Source organism: Triticum urartu, chromosome 5A (assembly GCF_056163025.1).
Source record: "Triticum urartu cultivar PI428250 chromosome 5A, HENAU_Tu73, whole genome shotgun sequence".
Lineage (NCBI taxonomy): Eukaryota > Viridiplantae > Streptophyta > Magnoliopsida > Poales > Poaceae > Triticum > Triticum urartu.
In genome coordinates this window covers 143,686,674-143,712,426 of record NC_141877.1, presented here as the reverse complement: position 1 = coordinate 143,712,426, position 25,753 = coordinate 143,686,674, and positions in this window count along the sequence as shown.

Sequence of the window (25,753 nt, the reverse complement as noted above, 5' to 3'; positions counted from 1 at the left end):
AGTGTAGCATGTTGTCAAGTGATGCTGCAACTCCAGAGTAGACAATTATAACATATTAGTAAAATCAGTATGCATACCTGACTTGTATGTATTTTTTCAAGGTCTATACAAGTGCCATCTTTGTCTGGCAACATCTTTTTATCTTGTTATTTTAGTCCATGAGTGTTGTGTTGGAGCATCACTGACTTGTATGGTTTTTTTAAAGGCCTATAGAAGTGCCATCTTTGACTGGCAACATATGCCTCCTGTGTCATGTCATGTATCTATTTGACCTTACTTGTTTTAAGTGAATGATGTATTACTTACAAGTGTCAATGTACTGATGGAAACAATGATTGTTTACTTGTGACTAATCTACTTTCCATCTCATTTGTAGGAGTTCCCGAAATGCCCGACTCCAGCCCCGTCCTCCCCGACGCCTGGTCATGGCCCTGTGCATGGCGGACGCGGCTTGGTCGCTTCCTCCAAGAACCTTGTCCCCTCGATCTTGGTGCGGCAGGGGGCGCATCCACCAGATCCGCCAGCGGACATCAAGGCCATGGCTTGGACCTTGCTGCCCTCTACCAAGGAAGGAGCGAGCTCGTGCAGATGACGGCGGCTGTGCTCCACACTCGCGCAGATGCTGGCTGGATTGCTGCCCCTGTCGTAAAGTACACTATAGGTGAGCAGATCCAAGCCAGTCCGTCTGTCTCTTTGATTGATGGATTCAAACCATGCCATCCGTCAGTACGTACGTACGTACGTGTAGGATTCAACAAAATCATGCCTTATTACACCACTGCAGTACACGCTATGTATCTATCATTGGTGGACGGCATCATTCAACAGTTTAGTTTGGTGATGATTACCTAGTTTGCAGCAAGGAATGCACTAGGTAGTACTTGTATAAATTAGCCACATGGACTAACTGCCTGCCTGCCTAATTGAACGAATCAATCTGATTAGTATGTTTGCTGCCATTTTGTTAGTCTGCAGAAGCATATCTAGTTTGTTAGTCAGCCACTTTTTTGCTAGAACCATAAATCCTGATGCATGCTGATTATGGTCTGGTTTGTTAGACCTGTTCTGCTGTTGCTTAAAATTTGACTGGATTCTGAATGTGTATCTGCTGTGTATCTCCTGTTGCCTGGATTCTGAATGAACATGTCAGTATACTATATACCCAAAAAAACATGCTTACAGTTCTTTTCATTTCTATGATCAATTTAGTTAGAGTTGCACATGTCAGTATACTATATACCAAAAATATCCTAGCTAGTGAGAACATTTGTCACTCCATGAACACATACTGGTTAGTGTTAGTCATTCTATTTATCTACATGGCATTTGATGTCAATTCTTGCTTACAAGTTATTGGATCACTCCATGAACACATTCTTATTCTTATATTTTCATTCTTATTCTTTGCACAGGTGAAGTGTGAATCCAAGGCCGAAGCAGTGAATTATATCAACAAAGAGGAGCATATTATGTGTTGTAATTGTATGCATATCTGGGTTGTAGTATACTGAATTGTAATAGACTAATGTAGTCTTATTTTGGACGAATTTCATTTGCTCTCTAGTTTGTTCAAAACAATGATTGTGTATGTGATTTGAATACCCGTGAAATGGAAACCTAACAAGAGGGCCCATGCTATAATGGTTGTTTGACAAATTTCGAAATTTCTGACATGTGGGACATATTTTGAGATAAGCATGACATGTGGGGCTGGCTTACTAGTGGTACCCCAATGTATAATGGCTGAAACTAGAAAAATCAATGGACTAAAAAGGCTACGGCCCAAAAATAAAATGGCTTAAATGTTGGGCCTGGCCCATGTAGTTGACCAAAATTAATCAAGAAAAAAATATAAAAAAAGGCCGAATTGTTGGGCTAGGCCCATGTAGAAAACTGAATTGGACCGGGCTGAATCTTGTGCCACATCAGCTTGCCACGCTGGATGCCTACGTGGCCTGGAGAGGTTGCTAGTGACCAAAACGCCACAGTGGACATATTTTGGTCATAAACGTTTGCGACCATTCCAGAAGAAAGGTCGCTATAGTCAGTTTACGACGCCCAGCTTTTGACCTTATGTTTTTGGTCACAAAAAGGTCATAAATGGAAATTTGTGACCATTCAGTGACCAATAGTGGTGGTCATAAGTTGACATATTTCTTGTAGTGCCACTATGTCATCGACGTAGGCCTCAGCGTTTCTCCCGAGCTGCTGGCCTAGAGCGATGTGCATGAGCCGTTGGAAGGTCACTCCGGCATTGCACGGCCTAAAGGGCATGCAGGTGTAGCAGTACTCCCTGCAAGGGGTCAGGGCACAGCAGGTCGCACTCAGGAGTGGAATCGACGATCTGGTCAATGTGCGGCAGCGGAAAGGGGTCCTGAGGGCACGCCTTGTTGAGGTTGGTGAATTCCACGCACATGCGCTGCTTCCCACCTTTCTTAGGGACTATGACCAGGTTCGCCAGCCATTTTGGGTATTGCACCTCCCGAATGATGCCAACGTCTTGTAGCTTGCAGATTTCTTAGACAATGAAAGACTGCTTCTATATGGACTGCCGCCGGGCCTTCTGCTTCACTGGGCGTACATTGGGGCACACAATCAGGTGATGCTCGATCACTCCCCTTGGGACTCTAGCCAAGTCCTTAGGCTCCCATGCAAACACCTCCTTGTTCGCGCGCAAGAAATCGTCGACCGGCACCTGCTTCGTCTCGGCCCGGTCCTAAGAGAACAATTGTTTCTTCTTCGCCGGCGCAGCCCTCGGGGCCTCAGGGACCTCTCCCACTCCTGGCCGCGCAGCAGCCGCGGCCCTGAAGGCGAGCTTGAGATCCGCCAGTGCCTCCTTGGTGTCCCCGACCGCGGTGAGGACATCGCTGCTTCCTGGCATCTTCATGAGGTTGTAGGCGGGGTGAGTTGCTGCCATGAACTTGGCTAAGGCGGGGTACCCCAGGATGGCGCTGTACGGTAGATCGATACAGGCGATGTCGAAGTTGATGAGCTTGATGGGGTAGTTGTCGCGGGTATTGAAGGTGATGGATAGGCCGATCTGCCCCAGGGGGCTGGTGGAGCCATCGACGACCCCGGAGAACGGCTTGCTGGGGCTGAGCCGGCCGTGTGTTACATGGAGCAAGCTAAAAGCATCCACGGAGAGCACATTGAGTCCGGCCCCGCCGTCAATGAGAGTCTTGGTTACCGCCACATTACAGATGGTGGGGGTGCAGAGCATCGGGAGCGCGCCTGCGCCCGCTGTGGTCGTAGGATGGTCTCTTGAGTCAAAGGTGAGGTCGGCCTCGAGTGCCGCCCATCCTGGAGGAGTTCCCTGTCGCGCGCAAGCGGCACCTGCTTGATGAAAGAACTGCTTGATATGGCGGTCCGATGGCGGCGCCTGAGAACCGCCGAGGAGGGCTGTGAGGGCGTGTGGCGCTGGAGCCGCGAAGTGCGCGATGAAGAGGCCGCGCAGCTCTTCCCAGGAGGCCATAGAAGATTCCGGCATATTGAGAAGCCAGGCACACGGCATGCCCGCGAGGGCCATGGGGAACCATTTATCCATGACCTAGTCGTCGCCACCTTCCACCCAGACGGCCTCCTCATACGCCTGGAGGAAGCCTACCGGGTCCGCCTCGCCGTTGTATCGGGGCGGCAGGCCCGGCCTGAACTTGGGCGGCCACCGTACCCGCCCCAAAGCAGGGGTGAAGGCTCGGAGGCCCTCGTCACCTCCGCGCGTGCTGGTTGATCCAGCCGGAGGGGCGGCGCCTGCCATGGAAGCCGGATAAAGAAACGAAGCGGGCAGAGGGACGGGGCGGACGGGAAGGCGGAGCTTCGACGCACCCCTACATGGCGCTCCAAATGTCGGATTCAGGGCTCCGCGGACCCTAGAGAGGTTCGAACACTGGGGTGTGTACGAAGAACTCCTTCTTCCCGACCTGCCGGCCCAATGATTCCACAGCCTAGCTCGACAAACCCAAGGCACAAGAGACACAGCAATTTATCCTGGTTCGGGCCACCTTGCTGTCACGCCCATGATGCGGCTATATCTCCCAGGTGTCGAGGCACGACTTAGAGGCATAACCACATTGTGGTTTTGTCGCAATAAGGGTCATCTTCACACAATCCCATGTAATGAACAAGAAAGGGATAAAAGAGAGTTGGCTTACAATCGCCACTTCACACAGTAATTAAATAATTCATACATCATCCAAAATACACACATAGTCTGTCTACGGACAAATCCAAATGAAAAGGAAGATAAACCCGAAATACTATATCCCCGATCAACCCAACTGGGCTCCACTACTGATCATCAGGAAATGAAACATAGCAGCGACCAACTTCCTCGTCAAACTCCCACTTGAGTTCGGTAGCATCACCTGCACTGGTATCATCGGCACCTGCAACTATTTTGGTAGTATCTGTGAGTCACGAGGACTCATCAATCTCAAAACCCACGAGATCAAGACTATTTAAGCTTATGGGTAGGATAAGGTAAAGAGGTGGAGTTGCAGCAAGCACTAAGCAAATATGGTGGCTAACATACGCAAATAAGAGTAAGATGAAAAGCTATGCAATGGTCGTGAAGCTAGATATGATCAATATGTGATCCTGAAACTAATTACGTTCAAGCATATATAACCCAAACCGTGTTCACTTCCCGATCTCCACCGAAAAGAGACCATCATGGCTACACACGCGATTGATTCATTTTAATTAAGTCAAGTCTCAAGTTCTCTATAACCGGATATTAACAAATTCCCATCTGCCACATAACCGCGGGCATGACTCTCGAAAGTTTAAACCCTGCAGGGGTGTCCCAACTTAACCCATCACAAGCTCTCACGGTCAACGAAGGATATTCCTTCTCCCGGAAAGACCCGATTAGTCACGGAATCCCGGTTACAAGACATTTCCATAATGGTAAAACAAGACCAGCAAGACCGCCCAACTGTGCTGACAAATCCCGATAGGAGCTGCACATATCTCGTTCTCAGGGCACACCGGATGAGACATCCTATGAGTAAAACCAACCCTCAAGTTTCCCCGAGGTGGCCCCGTAGTCTACTCGGTTCGGACCAACACTTAGAGGAGCACTGGCCTGGGGGGCTTAAAATAAAGATGACCCTCGGGTTCGCAACCCCAAGGGAAAGTTATAGGTTGTTAGGAAAATGTAAAACCAAGGTTGGGCCTTGCTGGAGGAGTTTTATTCAAAGCGAACTGTCAAGGGGGTCCCATAACCCCAACCGCGTAAGGAATGCAAAATCAAGGAACATAACACCAGTATGACGGAAACTAAGGCGACAAGAGTGGAACAAAACACCAAGCAAAAGGCCAAGCCTTCCGCCCGTTACCAAGTATATAGATGCTTTAATTAAATAAGAGATATTGTGATATCCCAACATATCCATGTTCCAACATGGAACAACCTGCAAGGCACATGCAACTAGCAACACTATAAGAGGGGCTGAGCAAAAGCGGTAACCTAGCCAAACAACGGTTTGCTAGGAAGGAGGGTTAGAGGCTTGACATGGCAATAAGGGAGGCATCATATAACAAGTGGTAGGTAGCGTGACATAGCGATAGAACGAACAACTAGCAAGCAAAGATAGAAGTGGTATCGAGGGTAATGGTCATCTTGTCTGAGATCCCGCAAGGAAGAAGAACGAGTCCATGAAGAAGACAAACGCACGTAGTCGAACGAATCCTCACAACTCCGGAACGAAACCGAAGCTAACGAGAGAAGCAAACCGAAAAGAAGCAAGCAACATGGTAAACACACAAGCATAAACATGGCATGATGCACAACCAAGGATGATGCATGTCCAGTTTAAATATGCATGGCATGGCAAAGTGCACAAACAAAACAACAAGTTAAGTGGAGCTCAACATGTAACAAGATGTATGTTGATGAAACACCACATTCGATTATTTCGTTCACTCCTGGTTAGGTACTCAACAATATTAAATGTCGGTTAACATGGCAAGAGGTGAAGCATAAGTAAATAAACTATTTAGGCAAGTTTAAATGAGGCCGGAAATAACAAGCAACAATTCCAGAAAAATCCCCATATGCATATTATGAATTTGGTACTATTCTGCCCTAAACCATATTTTAGAGTTGTTAAACATGCAAGATGAGTGCACCAAGTTAAAATATGCATTTGTCTACCCCAATTGCATATAAAGTCTATTTAAATCAAAGCTACGTTTAATTAGTTATGAAATAAAACATTTTAGCATGTCATCTAAGCAAATTTAAAAAAATAGCATTTTAATCATGGATGAAAGTTGGAAATTATGAACCTAGACAAAATTCTAAGCATTTTACATATATAAAGTATTTACATATGATGCACGGTTTGTGAGGCTATTATATGCATGATGTATGAGGGATTTTCTGCAAAACAGGTAAATCCTGGAATAATTAGCAAGATCGATGGTCAGGAAAAAAACATGGGCTGAATCTGGAGGGGCTGGGAGCTGCTCACATTGGGCCAAGCCCAGCTGGAGGAGAGGCTGGGTAACGACCGCACTGGGCGTTGGAGGCGGAGAAGTGGCCCACCACTGGAGGCGCTAGCTCGGGACGAGCGAACTCCTCTGCTCGTGAAGAGCAGAGCAGAGGCCGGCGGCGGCTGCTGGCGGGCTTGTGGGGCGGTGGAAGGAGCGAATCCGTGGCGGCTAGAGACGGACTTGGCAAGGCAGGGGCGTGCAATGGCCGGTCCACACAGAAGAAGGGGAGGTCAACGCGGCCACGGGAAGGAGGTCACGCGGTGGAGCAGTGGGGCCAGCGACGATGCTAGGGCATGGGAGTGTGACACCCTCGATGAGGCTATATCTCCCACGTGTCGAAGCACGAAATAGAGGCATAACCACATTGAAAGCAGTGTCGCAAGTGAGGTAATCTTCACGCAACCCATGTAATACATAAGGGAAAGAGATACATAGTTGGCTTACAATCGCCACTTCACACAATACATGAATACAGCATTACAACAATCAAATATAATCAAGGTACGACTACGGAACCAAAATAAAAGAAGAACCCCAAAAGCGACAAGGTCCCCCGATCGACCCCAACTGGGCTCCACTACTGATCAACTAGAATGAAACAACACAAAGGACAAGATCTTTATCGAGCTCCTCCTGAGCTTGGTTGCATCATCTGCACTGACTCATCGGCACCTGCAAGCTGGTTTTGGAAGTATCTGTGAGTCACGGGGACTCAGCAATCTCACACCCTCGCGATCAAGACTATTTAAGCTTATGGGAAAGGTAAAGGTATGAGGTGGAGCTGCAGCAAGCGACTAGCATATATGGTGGCTAAACATACGCAAATGAGAGCGAGAAAAGAAGGCAAAGAACGGTCGAACAACTATGATCAAGAAGTGATCCTAGAACAACCTACGTCAAGCATAACTCCAACACCGTGTTCACTTCCCGGACTCCGCCGGAAAGAGACCATCACGGTTACACACGCGGTTGATGCATTTTAATTAAGGTCAACTTTAGGTTTTCTATAACTGGACATTAACAAATTCCCATCTGCCCATAACCGCGGGCACAGCTTTCAAAAGTTCAAATCCCTACAGGGGTGTCCCAACTTAGCCCATCACAAGCTCTCACGGTCAACGAAGGATATTCCTTCTAGCGGGAAGACCCGATCAGACTCGGAATCCCAGTTACAAGACATTTCGACAATGGTAAAACAAGACCAGCAAAGCCGCCTGATGCGCCGACATCCTGATGGGAGCTGCACATATCTCGTTCTCAGGGCAACACCGGATGAGACATCCTACGAGTTAAAGCAGCCCTCAAGTTTCCCCGAGGTGGCCCCGTAGTCTACTCAGTTCGGACCAACACTTAGACAAGCACTGGCCCGGGGGGGTTAAAATAAAGATGACCCTTGGGCTGGCATGGAAACATGCTAGAGATGGTGGGGTGCTCCCGACTACCGGGTTCCCACGGGTTAGTGGCATGGAAACGAGTGACAATTCGGACACGGTGCAAACACAAGCATCTCATACATCACACAACATTCGTTCACGAGCGTCGTCTCGGTGGTTATACCTTCCAAGGGAGCATTCTCGAGTGGTTCGAGTTTGTAGAGGAAGTAGTTGTTCTCGTGACGGTACTGGAAGTAGGGGTACACGTTCATTTTCGAAGAGGTACTTGACGGGTCCGAATCCCTTCGGGGTTGTCGTGGTACTTGCGGTCTCGGCGATGGTAGTCGTTCACGTTCGGAGAGGAACTTGATGCACCCATGTGCTTCACAGGTCGTTGTTGAACTTGACGAAATCCATCCGCAGGTAAGCCGTCCGTGGTCGTACTCATGTTGGTGTGCAACATGATGGTCTCGAGGATCGTAGTCGAACTTGGCGGTCCATATGGTCGAACTTGGTGCATCCGAATGGTACTTGGCGAATCCTCGTAGTCAAACTCGGTGGCCTTGACGTCCAACACAACACAGCACAAGGGGCCTCGGGATGCCAACAGCAAAGAGGCGATGGTGGTAGCTGCGAGCTCCTGTGCGGGGGAAGGAGAGGGCAGCCTCGTGGTCGTGCTGGTTGCTGACAGGGGCGACTCCAGCCGAGGCCAGGTGCAAAGGAGGGAGGCGGCCATGGCGCGGCCGTGGCCGGGTTCTGCGGATGCGAGGCGTCGAGGTGGAGCATGGCCAGGGGCGCATCGAGAGGGTGCAGCAGCTCCTGGCCGCAGCGGCGCGGCGCCGGAGTAGGGTCCAGCGACGAGGCAAGGCAACGAGGAGGAGCCCGCGAGGGATCCTGGCAAGGAGGCAGTGGAGGACGATGCTGGCGACGCTGGCCTTGGCGAGGCCGGCAGGAGACCGTGTCGGTGGCCGGCGCGTGAGGGAGGGCTCTACGCTCCAGTGGCGGGACTCGCGGAGTCGCGGTAGTGAAGCTGCACGAGACGGCAGACCGGAGGGCAGGCGGCTCTTGGCGGCGGGGTTGGCACGGTTGGAGAGGTCGTCGGCGCTAGGAGCAGCGACAAGGGCGTGAAGGACGAGGGGGTCGAGGGAGAGAATGGATCGGGCGCTGAGGCAACGGGCGCGGGCGCTCTCTCCTGGCGGTGCGCGCAAGGAGAACAAGGAGGAGGGGTCGATCCGGATTGGGGCTACATTAGCAGGTTAGGTGGGCCTAGGGTTAGAAGGGGGTTGGGCTGCGGGAATGGATGGCCTTGGGTGGCCGGCATGGGAGGTTGGGAGGCCCAGGAGGCCAGCGGGCTAGCTCTTATTCTCTCCTCTCTTCTTATTTCTCCTTTATTTCCTGAAAAACAAATAAACCGAGAAACAAGAAAAGGCAGAGAGAGATAGGAGAAGAATTTGAGCAGGGCGCCAATTTTCTTAGACTCATACAAAGGATCTTGATCCAAGAAAAATACATTTGGCACCGTTTGGAAGGATTGCAATCGAACACATTTGAATGTGATTCAAATAAGTTTGAATTAGGAAAACATTTTTGGAGAGTCCAAAAATGTTCGGAATTTTTGTGGAGAACGGGAAAGCGATGAAAGAAATTATGGTCAAGGTTTTGGGGACCAAACTTGAAGTATAAAATACATGGAATTATTTTGCAAGTGTGTTTGAATATTAATTATAGCTCCCTAATAATATTGGGAGGATATATGTTATAAAGAGAAAATCACCATGTGCATTCCCTCGGTTTAAATGGACTGAAAATCCATACGGTTTATTTATTTGAGTTGCAAAAGATTTATGAGATGATGGCATGATGACATGATGCAACGCAAAATATCCAATGATGCAAAGATGAAATGCAACGGACCAAACAAATCACACGACGAAACCTGGAAACCCTGGAAGGCATGTGAAGCTCCGGTCTTGGGGCGTTACAACACTCCACCACTACGAGAGGATCTCGTCCCGAGATCTAGAATGGCACCGGAGGGAAAAACGAAAGAGAAAGAGAAGAGGTAAAACTAAGTTGCTTCTTTGAGAAACGAGTGAAACCAAAGAACCTTGAAAAGGTTAAGCCATTTCGAGAAAAGAATACAACTGAGATGAATGAAATTGAAATCACTCCGTTAGGAAAGAGGAACGAGGAAGAACAAAGTCGGACAGCACTCCGGTTGAAAAGAGATGCAAGGCTTGATAAGGCGAAAAGAAATTGAACAAAGGGGCACAATACTCCGGTTAAAACAAGATAGGGAAGGAATAAGAATGATATAATTTGGACAGCACTCCGCCTGTAAATGGAAGGAATTGAACTAGACAAGATGAGAGGATACTTGAAAAGAGGACACAACACTCCGGTTAAAAGGATAAGCACGAAAAGAACACGATCCTGATAAAACAAGAAGATGGGTTGAAGAGAGCAACATCACAATGCCTCCGGAACAAAAGTAATAATGGAATGAACGAAGGGAATAAAAAAAATGAGAGCACGCTTACAACAAATGTTAGAACAGAGTTGTTGGAAAACCAACAACGAAAAGAATAAGCTTGATATGGTCTTATGGAATACGTCTCAAATTATGAGGTGCCAACCTGCCACTCATGGGAAAAGAATAGGATTGATAAGAACAAGGAGACGAGAAAATATTTCCACCGGGAGGATAAAGAAGATCTTGGGTCCTTTATAAGCACCATGGATAGCAACAATCCTCAGGGAAGGCTTTAGGTGAAATATAACCCAAAACAATTCCAACGAATAGGTTGATGGATTTAAAATACCTCATTCTTAACAATGTGTGAATCATGAAGCATGAACTCAAATTAATCAAGAATGATGTAAAACCACCTCCAATGATACGGTTGAAAGAAATTGCACTCCGGATTGCAATATGAAGAATGCTTGAGCTCCTTAAAAGAATCTCGATGAAAAACTTCGAGAAGAAAATTAAATCCTTGATGAACCATCATGTAGAACCTCCATGAAGAACTCCGGTAATAAAAGGATGATCAAAACGGAAGGAAAGAGAGGTCGAAAAAAAACACAAGGTGAAACCTTGTAATGCTTTAGATGAAGCTTAGCAACGAGATAAAGAGAAAACTTGGCACTCCGGAAAAGAAAGATGAACAAATGGAAACAAGAATTTGATGAGCCTCCGGAATAAGGAATTGAATTTAGTCGATGAAACAAGAATAGGAATTACATTATGCGTATCCTTCAACAATTTAATTGCTGACAAGCAACGGATTTGGCATACTACTTATCCTCGTAGAAAGATTAAGAGAGATATAGCACAAACTTGAGAAGGTCTTCAATGAACCACCGGTAGAATTTGAAAAGCACGAATGCATAGATATGATACACGAAGGAAGAAAACTCTTGAACGAACCACCGGTAGAATTGAAACAACGACTGAATTGATATGATAACCATGGAATAGAATCTTGGGCAAACCACCGTAAGAATAGCTCAAGGAAAAAGCAAAAGTATAATTCACCAGAAATAATTAGAAGATGAGACGAAGATACTTGAGAGAGTTTAGATGCAAGTGAACGAAGAGATCATGAATTGATTAGAGAAAAACTTGAACGAAGCACCGGTAAGATTTTTGAAGAATGAGAGCTGAAAGCTGAAATGGATAATCCCGAAATGATGGCCTTCGGAGTAAAGAAATGGAAACAACTCATGAAAAGCTCCGGATAGGTGAAAAGAATACCCACAATCAAAACAATTATGAGAGGATGGCATTACGCTAGAACCCTGAATCTCTGAGAGAACGGATAAGATATGGAGTTAAAAACTCTCCTTCGGTCTTCAAATCTCCGAGAATGACAATGAGAAACACCACCATGAATTATTTAGAAACTCCGGAATAGAGAAGAATAGAAAAGTTGAACCAATGATGAAAATAATTTGTAACATCTTGGAGAAAGACATTTGACTGATGATAAATCATTCTTACGTCAAACTTCGAAAAGAAATTTGAGGATAGCTCCGGGAAATAAGAAGAGTCAGGTAAGATCCTGGGAAAAGACCTGTGGGTTAGGCCCAACTCAAAATAAAACACCGTTGAATGATTTAAAAGAGAGGTTGCACTGGTTGAATTAAAAGGCTTGAATGAGATAAACATCCTCAAAATAGGATTAACGAATCTTGAATGACAAGACGATCCTTCTAAGATATCTTCGGCATTCCGGAACAATTGAATAGCGAGAGGTGAATGATTAACAATTGCACTGGCATGAGAAAACATTGAAACGAGGAAAGGATATGATCAACAAAGCTTGACTTGAAACCACCGGAGATGAAAAATGAGTGAGGAATGACAAACTAGAAGAGCATCTTCATGTGAACCACCGGATAGAACATTCAAAGAAAAGAATCAAGAGACTTCACAAGAATAAAAGGATGCTTGATTAAGAAATCCGAGTCCTTGAGGAAAAAAGGGTGGGTGGGCGGGAAAACAAAGGCAACTTGGAGACGGATGAAACAAACACTGTTGAGAAGAAGTGATAATTGATATTGCGGAAGTTGAAATGATCGGATCCACTTGAAGAGAAGCACACCAGTTGAAAAGGATTGACATGACAGTCTCGATTATCATGAAGGTTTAGTATTCACATAGGAGTATGAGAACACCGCTTAGGAAAAATATGGAATCAACATTTGACTTTGAAGCAACTCGAATACCACAACTCAAAACAAAAAACAAAGGATTGGCTTGTAGAATAAGCCGGAACAAACATATGATAGAGATTTCGTCCGAAGTTTTCGTGGTGGGGCCTACACGGGGTCGATCGTACAGCACCATCATGTACAAGGCAGTGCACATGACATACGAAGCGTCCCCGAGTCGGCATAGCCAAGGACTCTTTAGGACACAACAAGACCACTGTAAAACCAACCGTGAATAGGTGGACCACTAGACGTCGAACCCCAATTTCGTATCATACATCTGTCGGAAAGATATCCTAAGAGCTACTTGAATTCCCACTTATAAACTCCCGAAACTTTTCGGTTATGCAATCAGGTGTTGGGGAAGCATAAAATCTCACCCAAATCTAGCAAATCCTACATCCAGCTGTATCCATCCTTCAACACATAACCAAGAAAAACTTCGGAAATCGTCTATCTCAACCTTCGAAAAGCATCCGTTATACAAGTTATGGCAATACTCCCGAACTCCCGCCCCAGTACTGGGTGGCGTCGAGGTTATATCACCAACAACTGCATAAAAGAGATTTTCGATGTCGGCGAAACAAAACTCAGGTATTCCAGAACTGCAACGATAAAATTGTGATGACAACACCTCGGAGCTCAACTCCCCGGGACACTGCCACAACCCCTAAATGACAGGAGGCACCAAGAACAATGTTCTCGTCACAAAACCATCAGAACGATTCCAAGATACCCGCGTGATCCAAAAAAAAATTTAGTGAAATTTGAGAAGAGAAGAGTCAAAACTCTACGTCAGGATGCCTTACAAGAGCGATGAAGGGACTGGGGAGTAAAAGGAATTCCTAAACTCTCCGATATATAATTCCTAAATGACTCAAAACATTTTTTCTAGACTCAACTCGGCTGCTAGTTCGATCAAGCAATGGGGCTCCTAAGGTCGGGGAAGGCTCTGATACCAACTTGTGATGCCCTCGATGCGGCTATATCTCCCACGTGTCGAAGCACGAAATAGAGGCATAACCGCATTGAAAGCAATGTTGCAAGTGAGGTAATCTTCACGCAACCCATGTAATACATAAGGGAAAGAGATACATAGTTGGCTTACAATCGCCACTTCACACAATACATGAATATAGCATTACAACAATCAAATACAATCAAGGTCTGACTACGGAACCAAAATAAAAGAAGAACCCCAAAAGTGACAAGGTCCCCCAATCGACCCCAACTGGGCTCCACTACTGATCAACTAGAACGAAACAACACAAAGGACAAGATCTTTATTGAGCTCCTCCTGAGCTTGGTTGCGTCATCTGCACTGACGCATCGGCACCTGCAAGCTGGTTTTGGAAGTATCTGTGAGTCACGGGGACTCAGCAATCTCACACCCTCGCGATCAAGACTATTTAAGCTTATGGGAAAGGTAAAGGTATGAGGTGGAGCTGCAGCAAGCGACTAGCATATATGGTGGCTAAACATACGCAAATGAGAGCGAGAAGAGAAGGCAAAGCACGGTCGAACAACTATGATCAAGAAGTGATCCTATAACAACCTACGTCAAGCATAACTCCAACACCGTGTTCACTTCCCGGACTCCGCCGGAAGGAGACCATCACGGTTACACACGCGGTTGATGCATTTAAGGTCAACTTCAGGTTTTCTATAACCGGACATTAACAAATTCCCATCTGCCCATAACCGCGAGCACGGCTTTCGAAAGTTCATATCCCTGCAGGGGTGTCCCAACTTAGCCCATCACAAGCTCTCACGGTCAACGAAGGATATTCCTTCTAGCGGGAAGACCCGATCAAACTCGGAATACCGGTTACAAGACATTTAGACAATGGTAAAACAAGACCAGCAAAGCCGCCCGATGCGCCAACATCCTGATGGGAGCTGCACATATCTCGTTCTCAGGGCAACACCGGATGAGACATCCTACGAGTTAAACCAGCCCTCAAGTTTCCCCGAGGTGGCCCCGCAGTCTACTCAGTTCGGACCAACACTTAGACAAGCACTGGCCCGGGGGGTTAAAATAAAGATGACCCTTGGGCTGGCCTAACCCAAGGGAAAAAGAGGCTAGGTGGCGAATGGTAAAACCAAGGTTGGGCCTTGCTAGAGGAGTTTTATTCAAAGCGAACTGTCAAGGGGTTCCCATTATACCCAACCGCGTAAGGAACGCAAAATCTGGGAACATAACACCGATATGACGGAAACTAGGGCGGCAAGAGTGGAACAAAACACCAAGCATAAGGCCGAGCCTTCCACCCTTTACCAAGTATATAGATGCATTAATTAAATAAGAGATATTGTGATATCCCAACAAGTAAACATGTTCCAACAAGGAACAACATCTCCGTGTCCCAACAAGGAACAAACTTCAATCTTCACCTGCAACTAACAACGCTATAAGAGGGGCTGAGCAAAGCGGTAACATCGCCAAACAACGGTTTGCTAGGACAAGGTGGGTTAGAGGCTTAGTTCAACAATATGGGAGGTACGACAAGCAAGTGGTAGGTATCGCCGCGTAGGCATAGCAAAAGAGCGAGCATCTAGCAAGCAAAGATAGAAGTGATTTCGAGGGTATGATCATCTTTCCTGAAATCCCGCAAGGAAGAAGAACGAGCCCATGAAGAAGACGAACGGACGTAGGCAAACGGTTCCTCACAAACACGACGTTATCGGAACCAACCCGAAGAAGCAACACCGGAAAGAAGCAAACAACATAGTGAACAACCACCACATAGACATGGCATGATGCACAACCAGGTATGATGCATGTCCGGTTTAATGATACATGTCATGGCAAAGTGCACAAACAACTCTACAAGTTAAGTGGAGCTCAATATGCAACGAGTTGTATATTGACGAAACACCACATCAATTATTTAGTTGAAGCATAACAAAACTATAACATCTAAACAATTTAAATGGGGCCGGATATAACAAACAACAAATCCGGTAAATCCCCATATGCATTTAGCAAATTGATGGAAACAACAAATATAAACATTTTAAATGTTGTTATTATGATGTGGATGACATATGCAAGTTTTAAGCAATTTTATGAAAATGTTGACATGAGCATGTTATGAAGCATTTGTCACCGTGGTGGAAGAAAGGGGTGCCACGGCAATGAATCCGAAAATGATGCCACGGCAACATATCGGTTCCGGTAGCTCATGGAGATACCGGTGCAAAAGGAAGCGTGTGGATATGCGAAACATGCTAGAGATGGTGGGGTGCTCCCGACTACCGGGTTCCCACGGGTTAGTGGCATGGCAATGAGTGACAATTCGGACACAGTGCAAACACAAGCATCTCATACATCACACAACATTCGTTCACGGGCGTCGTCTCGATGGTTATACCTTCCAAGGGAGCATTCTCGAGTGGTTTGAGTTCGTAGAGGAAGTAGTTGTTCTCGTGACGGTACTGGAAGTAGGGGTACACGTTCGTTTTCGAGGAGGTACTTGACGGGTCCGAATTCCTTCGGGGTTGTCGTGGTACTTGCGGTCTCGGCGATGGTAGTCGTTCACGTTCGGAGAGGAACTTGATGTACCCATGTGCTTCACGGGTCATCGTTGAACTTGACGAAATCCATCCACAGGTAAGCCGTCCGTGGTCGTACTCATGTTGGCGTGCAACATGATGGTCTCGAGGATCATAGTCGAACTTGGCGGTCCATATGGTCGAACTTGGTGCATCCGAATGGTACTTGGCGAATCCTCGTAGTCGAACTCGGTGGCCTTGACGTCTAACACAAAACAGCACAAGGGGCCTCGAGATGCCAACAGCAAAGAGGCGATGGTGGTAGCTGCGAGCTCCTGTGCAGGGGAAGGAGAGGGCAGCCTCGTGGTCGTGCTGGTTGCTGACAGGGGCGACTCCAGCCGAGGCCAGGTGCAAAGGAGGGAGGCGGCCATGGCGCGGCCGTGGCCGGGTTCTGTGGATGCGAGGCGTCGAGGTGGAGCATGGCCAGGGGCGCGTCGAGAGGGTGCAGCAGCTCCTGGCCGCAGCGGCGCGGCGCCGGAGCAGGGTCCAGCGACGAGGCAAGGCAACGAGGAGGAGCCCGCGAGGGATCCTGGCGAGGAGGCAGTGGAGGACGATGCTGGCGACGCTGGCCTTGGCGAGGCCGGCAGGAGACCGCGTCGGTGCCCGGCGCGCGAGGGAGGGCTCTGCGCTCCAGCGGCGGGACTCGCGGAGTCGCGGTAGTGAAGCTGCACGAGACGGCAGACCGGAGGGCAGGCGGCTCTTGGCGGCGGGGTTGGCACGGTTGGAGAGGTCGTCGGCGCTAGGAGCAGCGACAAGGGCGTGAAGGACGAGGGGGTCGAGGGAGAGAACGGATCGGGCGCTGAGGCAACGGGCGCGGGCGCTCTCTCCTGGCGGCGCAAGCAGGGAGAACAAGGAGGAGGGGATCGATCCGGATTGGGGCTACATTAGCAGGTTAGGTGGGCCTAGGGTTAGAAGGGGGTTGGGCTGCGGGAATGGATGGCCTTGGGTGGCCGGCATGGGAGGTTGGGAGGCCCAGGAGGCCAGCGGGCTAGCTCGTATTCTCTCCTCTCTTCTTATTTCTCCTTTATTTCCTGAAAAACAAATAAACCGAGAAACAAGAAAAAGCAGAGAGAGATAGGAGAAGAATTTGAGCAGGGCGCCAATTTTCTTAGACTCATAAAAAGGAGCTTGATCCAAGAAAAATACATTTGGCACCGTTTGGAAGGATTGCAATCGAACACATTTGAATGCGATTCAAATAAGTTTGAATTAGGAAAACATTTTTGGAGAGTCCAAAAATGGTCGGAATTTTTGTGGAGAACGGGAAAGCGATGAAAGAAATTATGGGCAAGGTTTTGGGGACCAAACTTGAAGTATAAAATACATGGAATTATTTTGCAAGTGTGTTTGAATATTAATTATAGCTCCCTAATAATATTGGGAGGATATATGTTATAAAGAGAAAATCACCATGTGCATTCCCTCGGTTTAAATGGACTGAAAATCCATATGGTTTATTTATTTGAGTTGCAAAAGATTTATGAGATGATGGCATGATGACATGATGCAACGCAAAATATGCAATGATGCAAAGATGAAATGCAACGGACCAAACAAATCACACAACGAAACCCGGAAACCCTGGAAGGCATCTGAAGCTCCGGTCTTGGGGCGTTACAGGGAGGCCGCTTCCAGCGCGGACGGGGCGAGGAGGAGGAGCTCAAGCGCAGCTCCGGTAGTGGCGCTCGCCGGCGATGCTGGAGATGGGACTTGCAGCGGCGACGACGAGGCATGGCGACGCAATCGCCGGGAGGCAAGGGCGGTGGAGATGTGGTGGGGCATGGCGCTGGACCTGGGGCGGCCGGTCCGGCGGGAAGTCGAGGCGGGCGGCTCCCTGGAGGTTGGCGCACGGGCGCTGGTCGGAGCGGAGGACCTCGGGCATCCATGGTGGTTCCAGCGTAAAGCTCCTGTAGGCACAGAGACAATGGATTTCGGGGTGAGGGAAGAGAGATGAGAGAGGGAGAAAGGAACAGGAGGAAGAGGCGAGGACTTGGTGCTCCTCCGGTGACAGCGGGCGAGGAACTCGGGTGCCTCGAGCGCAAGATTGAGCAGGGAGGCGCTGTGACTGGCTGATGTGGCTTGGCCTGCTCGTGGATAGGCCCGCACGACGAGGGAGGTGGTCGGAGGCTACAGGGTGGAGGCCGAGAGGAATTTTGGATCGGGGACTCTGGTTGGTGGATCAGGAGGAGGCTGCGGGATTGGTCTGGTGAAGAAAACGAGGTGGGTGGCGACAGCTGATCCAAGGAAGGAGGAGGCTATAGGTGGCGGCTAGGGGGAACAAATGACCTAGTTTTTAAGGTTTGGTCTGATTTATATAACAAGTGGATTTCATATAGGGCATTTGGTCCCTCTGATCTTAATCGGACGGTCCCGGATAAATAGGCTATGGATACCAAAAATAAAACGAAGATGTTTTATAGATGTTAGGGGATGATCCAGACCCATCGGTGATGACTGAGCGGGTCAGGTTCGGGAGAGTTTCAGATGCTGACGAGGGGTCAATGCACTGTTCAAAGAGGGGTTACGCGGACGTGGTCAAGTGTGTGGTTGGACTGAGAATGGTCCATGGAGACAAAGCGGTCTGACAGCATTGCCACGGAGAAGACAAGAGAGAAGAGAACGGTCTGGCAGAGACAAGGAAGAAGCAGCAACCATGAACGGATGCAAGTTTCGAAAACATGAGGATGCAATGCAGATGATGACATGGCAAGATGTAACACGCAAGCAAATAACATGGCAACGACATCGAATAACTAGAAGACACATGGCGCATCAGGCTCGGGGCGTCACAACACTCCTCCACTTACAAGAGATCTCGTCCCGAGATCTAAGGATGGCACCGGAGAGATGCGAAAGAGCAAGAGGTAAAACAAAGTTGCTTCTTTAACAAAAGAGTGAAACCAACATACCTTGAGAGGTTAAACAAATTGATAGAAGGAATCCAACAAAGATGCAAAAATTTGAAAATGCTCCATTATAAAAGAGGAACATGGAACATTGTGAGAACCGTGTAGGTTGAAGGACATGAAACAAGAGCTTAACAGACCAAAAAGAATATGAAAGCACACTGGTAGAATAGAGAAACAAGGAACACCATGTGAACCTTGGAGTTTGCTTGCTATGAATGACGAGAACAATGGACAAGAAGTACATGCAAGCACTCTGGTTGAAACGAGATGTACAAGGAACGATAAGGATCAATTACGACAACACTCCGGTTGGAAATGGAAGGCATAGAATATGAACATGGCACAATGAAAGCACTTGGATGAGACTCCGGTTAGAAGAGGAATGATAGACACAACACTCAGGTTAAAAAAAGATAGAGAAGGAATAAGAATGATATAATTTGGATAGCACTCTGACTGTAAATGGAAGGAATTGAACATGAACTTTACAAGATGAGAGGATACTTGATGAAATCGAACACACACTACCTCCGGAACTATTGAAAGAATGGCACAAGAGGTAAGAAAGATTCCAGATAGCACTCCGGTTGAGAAGGGAGGCAAAACTTGATAAGATGAGAGAACTTGAACGGAGGACACTACACTCCAGTTGAATGGATAAGCAAAGGAAAAAACATGATCTTCGATAAAATGGGATGATGGGTCGAAGAGTGCAACATCATAATGCCTCCGGAACGAAAGAATAGAAGCTAGATAGTTAGGGAAGAAAGAAAGTAGAAGAAAATGATAACTTCTACGACCAATGAATTTGAAAGCACCCTTAGAAAGAAGGATTGAACGGAGTTGTTGGAAAATCAACAACAAAAGATATGATTTCCAGTGGTCTTATGGAAAACATCCTAAAATTATGAGGTGAAGACCAGCCACCAACGGAATCAATTAATTGGATTGAGATCAACAAGGAGATGAAAACTCCTTTTACCGAGAGAATAGGAGAAAACTTGGATCATTGATAAACACCATAATAGCAACATTCCTTAGGGAAGGCTTTAAGTGAAATCTATACCAAGATAGCTCCAACGAAGAGATTGATGGACTAAAAAGATAACGAAGACAAAATGATGGACTTAAATATCTTTTTCCTGACAACTTGTGAATCATGAAACACAAGGAGAAATTCCCAAGGATGACATAACACCATCTCAAGAAATAAGGTAGAAAGAATTGCACTTCAGAAGGCAAGATGAAGAATGCTTGAACTCCTCAAAACAAAACATGTGTTGAGGACCCTGTTCAATTTAGAGTATAGCTTGGTAGAACTTAATTTCGAGAGAAAAACTTGAAGAACAATTGAAGAATTAAAAGAATCCCTGACGAACCACCACGTAGAGCCTCCATGACGAACTCCGGTAATAAAAGGATGACAGAAATGAAAAGAGAAGTTGAAAGAACAAGGTGAAGCCTTGCAATGATTTAGATGAAGCTTCGCGACGAGATAATGCGGAAAACTTGGAACTCCGGAAAAGAAAATATGATGCATCACAAACCGAGAATGTGACATGATGAACAACTTTGGAAAGAAGTTATAACTTGGATGAAACAATAATAAGAATTATGTTATGCGTATCCTTCACCAATTTAGATTGATGACAAGCAACAGATTTGGCATACTACTTATTCTCGTAGAAAAAGTTAAGATAGATATAGCGCAAACTTGAGAAGGTATTGATGGAACCACCGGTGGGATTGAAACAATGAATAAAATAATATGAGAACATAGGAAGAGGAATCTTGAACAAACCGCCGTAAGAATCAAAAGGAACAAAGAAAAGATACCGAAACACCAGGAAGAGTTAGAAAATGAACGAAGATACTTGAGAGAATTTAGATACAAGCGAACGAAGAGATCCCGAGCTGATTACACAATACTTGAATGATGCCCCGGTAAGATTTGGAGAACGAGAGCTGAAAGCTGGAATGAATAATTCTGAGATGATGGGCTCCAGAGAATCAAACTGAAAAGACTCCTGAATTGCTCCGGATGGGTGAAAAGAATTCTCACAATCAAAAACAATTATGGGAGGATGGCATCAAGCTTGAACTACACATCTTTGGAAGAACGGATAAGATTGAAGAGAAACTCTTCTTCGGTCTTCGAAATCTGAGAAAGACGATGAGATAGACCACCATGAATTATTGAGACACTCCGGAGTAATGAAGAATAGAAAATTTGAGCCAAAGAGGAAAAGAATTTGGAAGCGATCTTGAAGGAGGCATATGACTGATGGAATCCATACTTACGTCATACTTTGAAAAGAATTGAGAATAACTCCAGAATAATTAGGAGAGCCAGGTAAGATCCTGGGAAAATACCTGTGGGTTAGGGCCCACTAAAAAGATACACCGTTGAACGATTTAGAGAAAGATTGCACCGGTTGAATTAAGTGACTTGAACGAGATAACAACCTCGAAATAACTTGAACGGGTCGAGAAAGGAAACGTGAATCTTTTGAGATATCTTCGGCACTTCGGATATGAATAGAGAGACATGAACGATTAAGAGGTGCACCAACATGGGAAAACATTTCAAACAAGGAAAGGGATATGATCAACACAGAAAGATTGAATTGAATCCACCAGAGAAGGAACAGAATGAAGAATGATGAACTTGAATCTCCCTAAGCATCTTCCTGAGAATCACCGGATAAGAACATTGACGGAAAAGAATGGAGAGACTTCCCATCAATAAAAATGATACTTGATTAAGAAATCTGAGTCCTTGAAGAAAAGGGTGGGAGGGTGGGAAAACAAAGACAACTTGGGACGGATGAAACAAACACCGTTGATAAAACTGAGAGGTGACCTTGCAAACGGGGAAAATGATAGGATCATCTTGACGAGAAGCACGCCGGTTGAAAATGATTGTCATGACAATCTCAATGATACATAAGGATTAGCATTCACATAGAAATATGAGAACGCCTCTTATGAAAGGTATGGAATCAACACTTGACATTGAAGCAACTCAAAAACCACAACTCAAAACAAAACAGAGGATTTGGCTTGGAAAATGAGCCGAAAACAAACATATGATAGAGATTTACCCAATCCCATATCATGCATCTATCGGAAAGATATTCTAGGAGCTACTTGAATTCCCACCTATTAACTCTCGAAACTTTCTGGTTATGCAATCTGGTGTTGGGGATACAGGGAGGCACAATATATATCACACAACTAACAAGCCCTACGCTCCAACTGTTTCCATCCGTCAAAACATAACCAAGAAAACTCCAGAAATCATGTACCTCGACCTTCAAAAATCATCTGTTATATGAGTTACGACAATACTCCCAAACTCCCGCCCCAGTACTGAGTGGCACCGAGGTTATCTCACCAACCATTACATGAAAGAGATTTTTGATGTTGGAAAACTCAGGTATTCTAGAACTGCAACGGTAAAATTGTGATGACAACACCACCGAGCTCAACTCCCCGGGACACTGCCACAACCCCTAAATGTCAGGAGGCACCAAGAACAATTTTCTCGTCACAATAATATCAGAATGATCCCAAGATACACGCGCGATCCTAAAAAAATTCATGAAATTTGAGGAGAGGAAAGACAAAACATCTACATCAGGAGGCCTCACCAGAGCGACGAATGGACTGAGGAGTAAAAAGAATCCTACTCTCTGATATATATAATCCTAAGACTCAAAACATTTTTGTTCTAGACTCAACAACGTCAGCGACTCGATCAAGCAGGGGGGCTCCTAAGTCGGGGATGGCTCTGATTACCAACTTGTCACGCCCACGATGCGGCTGTATCTCCCACGTGTCGAGGCATGACTTAGAGGCATAACCACATTGTGGTTTTGTCGCAAGAAGGGTCATCTTCACACAATCCCATGTAATGAACAAGAAAGGGATAAAGAGAGTTGGCTTAGAATCGCCACTTCACACAATACTTAAATAATTCATACATCATCCAAAATACACACATAGTCCGTCTACGGACAAATCCAAATGAAAAGGAAGATAAACCCCAAATGCTAGATCCCCGATCGTCCCAACTGGCCCCACTACTGATCATCAGGAAACGAGACATAGTAGCGACCAAGGTCCTCGTTAAACTCCCACTTGAGTTCAGTAGCATCACCTGCACTGGTATCATCGGCACCTTCAACTGTTTTAATAGTATATGTGAGTCACGAGGACTCAGTAATCTCAAAACCCGCGAGATCAAGACTATTTAAGCTTATGAGTAGGATAAGGTAAAGAGGTGGAGTTCAGCAAGCGCTAAGCAAATATGGTGGCTAACATATGCAAATAAGAGTAAGATGAGAAGCTACGCAATGGTTGTGAAGCTAGATATGATCAAGAAGTGATCCTGAAACTACTTACGTTCAAGCATAACCCAAACCGTGTTCACTTCATGGACTCCACCAAAAGAGACCATCACGGCTACACACGCGGTTGATTCATTTTAATTAAGTCAAGTCTCAAGTTCTCTACAACCGGATATTAACAAATTCTCGTCTGCCACATAACCGCGGGCACGGCTCTCGAAAGTTTAAACCCTGCAGGGGTGTCCCAACTTAGCCCATCACAAGCTCTCACGGTCAATGAAGGATATTCCTTCTCCCAGAAAGACCCGATCAGTCTCGGAATCCCGGTTACAAGACATTTCCACAATGGTAAAATAAGACCAGTAAGACCGCCCGACTGTGCCAACAAATCCCAATAAGAGCTGCGCATATCTCTTTCTCACGGCACACCGGATGAGACATCCTACGAGTAAAACCAACCCTCAAGTTTCCCTGAGGTGGCCCCGCAGTCTACTCAGTTCGGACCAACACTCAGAGGAGCACTCTCCCGGGGGGGTTAAATAAATATGACCCTCGGGTTCACGACACCAAGGAAAGTTATAGGTTGTTAGGCAAATGTAAAACCAAGGTTGGGCCTTGCTGGGGGAGTTTTATTCAAAGTGAACTGTCAAGGGGGTCCCATAACCCCAACCGCGTAAGGAACACAAAATCAAGGAACATAGCACCAGTATGACGGAAACTAAGGCGGCAAGAGTGGACCAAAACACCGAGAAAAAGACCAAGCCTTCCAACACCGAGCAAAATACCAAGTATATAGATGCATTAATTAAATAAGAGATATTGTGATATCCCAACATATCCATGTTCCAACATGGAACAACCTGCAAGGCACCTGCAACTAGCAACGCTATAAGAGGGGCTGAGAAAAAGCGGTAACTTAGCCAAACAATGGTTTGCTAGATAGGTGGGCTAAAGGCTTGACATGGCAATAAGGGAGGCATGATATAACAAGTGGTAGGTAGCGCGACATGGTGATAGAACGAACAACTAGCAAGCAAAGATAGAAGTGATATCGAGGGTAATGGTCATCTTGCCTGAGATCCCGCAAGGAAGAAGAATGACTCCATGAAGAAGACAAACAGACGTAGTCGAACGAATCCTCACAACTCCGGAACGAAACCGAAGCTAACGAGAGAAGCAAACCGGAAAGAAGCAAGCAACATGGTAAACACACAAGCATAAACATGGCATGATGCACAACCAAGCATGATGCATGTCCGGTTTAAATATGCATGGCATGGCAAAGTGCACAAACGAAACTACAAGTTAAGTGGAGCTCAACATGTAACAAGATGCATGTTGACGAAACACCACATTTCATTATTTAGTTCACTCCCAGTTAGGTACTCAACAATATTAAATGTTGGTTAACATGGCAAGAGGTGAAGCATAAGTAAACTAACTATTTAGGCAAGTTTAAATGAGGCTAGAAATAACAAGCAACAATTCTGGAAAAATCCCCATATGCATATTATGAATTTGGTACTGTTCTTCTCTAAACCATATTTTAGAGTTTTTGAACATGCAAGATGAGTGCACCAAGTTAAACTATGCATTTTTCTACCCCAATTGCATATAAAGTTTATTTAAATCCGAGCTACGGTTAATTAGTTATGAAATAAAACATTTTAGCATGTCATCTAAGAAAATTTAGACAAACAGCATTTTAAACATTTTAAACATGGATGAAAGTTGGAAATTATGAAACTAGACAAAATTCTAAGCATTTTACATATATAAAGTATTTACATATGATGCACGGTTTGTGGGCCTATTATATGCATGATGTATGAGGGGTTTTCTGCAAAACAGGTAAATCCTGGAATAATTAGCAAAATCTCAAGTCAAGAACAAAACACGGGCCAAATCTGGATGGGCTGGGAGCTGCTCACATTGGGCCAAGCCCAGCTGGAGGAGAGGCTGGGTAGCGACCGCGCTGGGCATTGGAGGCGGAGAAGTGGCCCACCATTGGAGGCGCTAGCGCGAGACGAGCGAACACCTCTGCTTGTGCAGAGCAGAGCAGAGGCCGGTGGCGACTGCTGGCAGGCTTGCATGGCGGGGGAAGGAGTGGATCCGCGGCAGCTGGAGACGGACTTGGCAAGGCAGGGGCGCACGACGGCCGGTCCACGCAGAAGCAGGGGAGGTCAACGCGGCCACGGGAAGGAGGTGACGCGATGGAGCAGTGGGGCCGGAAATCATGTTGGGGCATGGGAGGCTGCTTCTAGTGTGGACGAGGCGAGGAGGAGGAGCTCAAGCACAGCTCCGGTAGTGGCGTTCGCCAGCGACGCTGGAGATGGGACTTGCTGCTGCGACG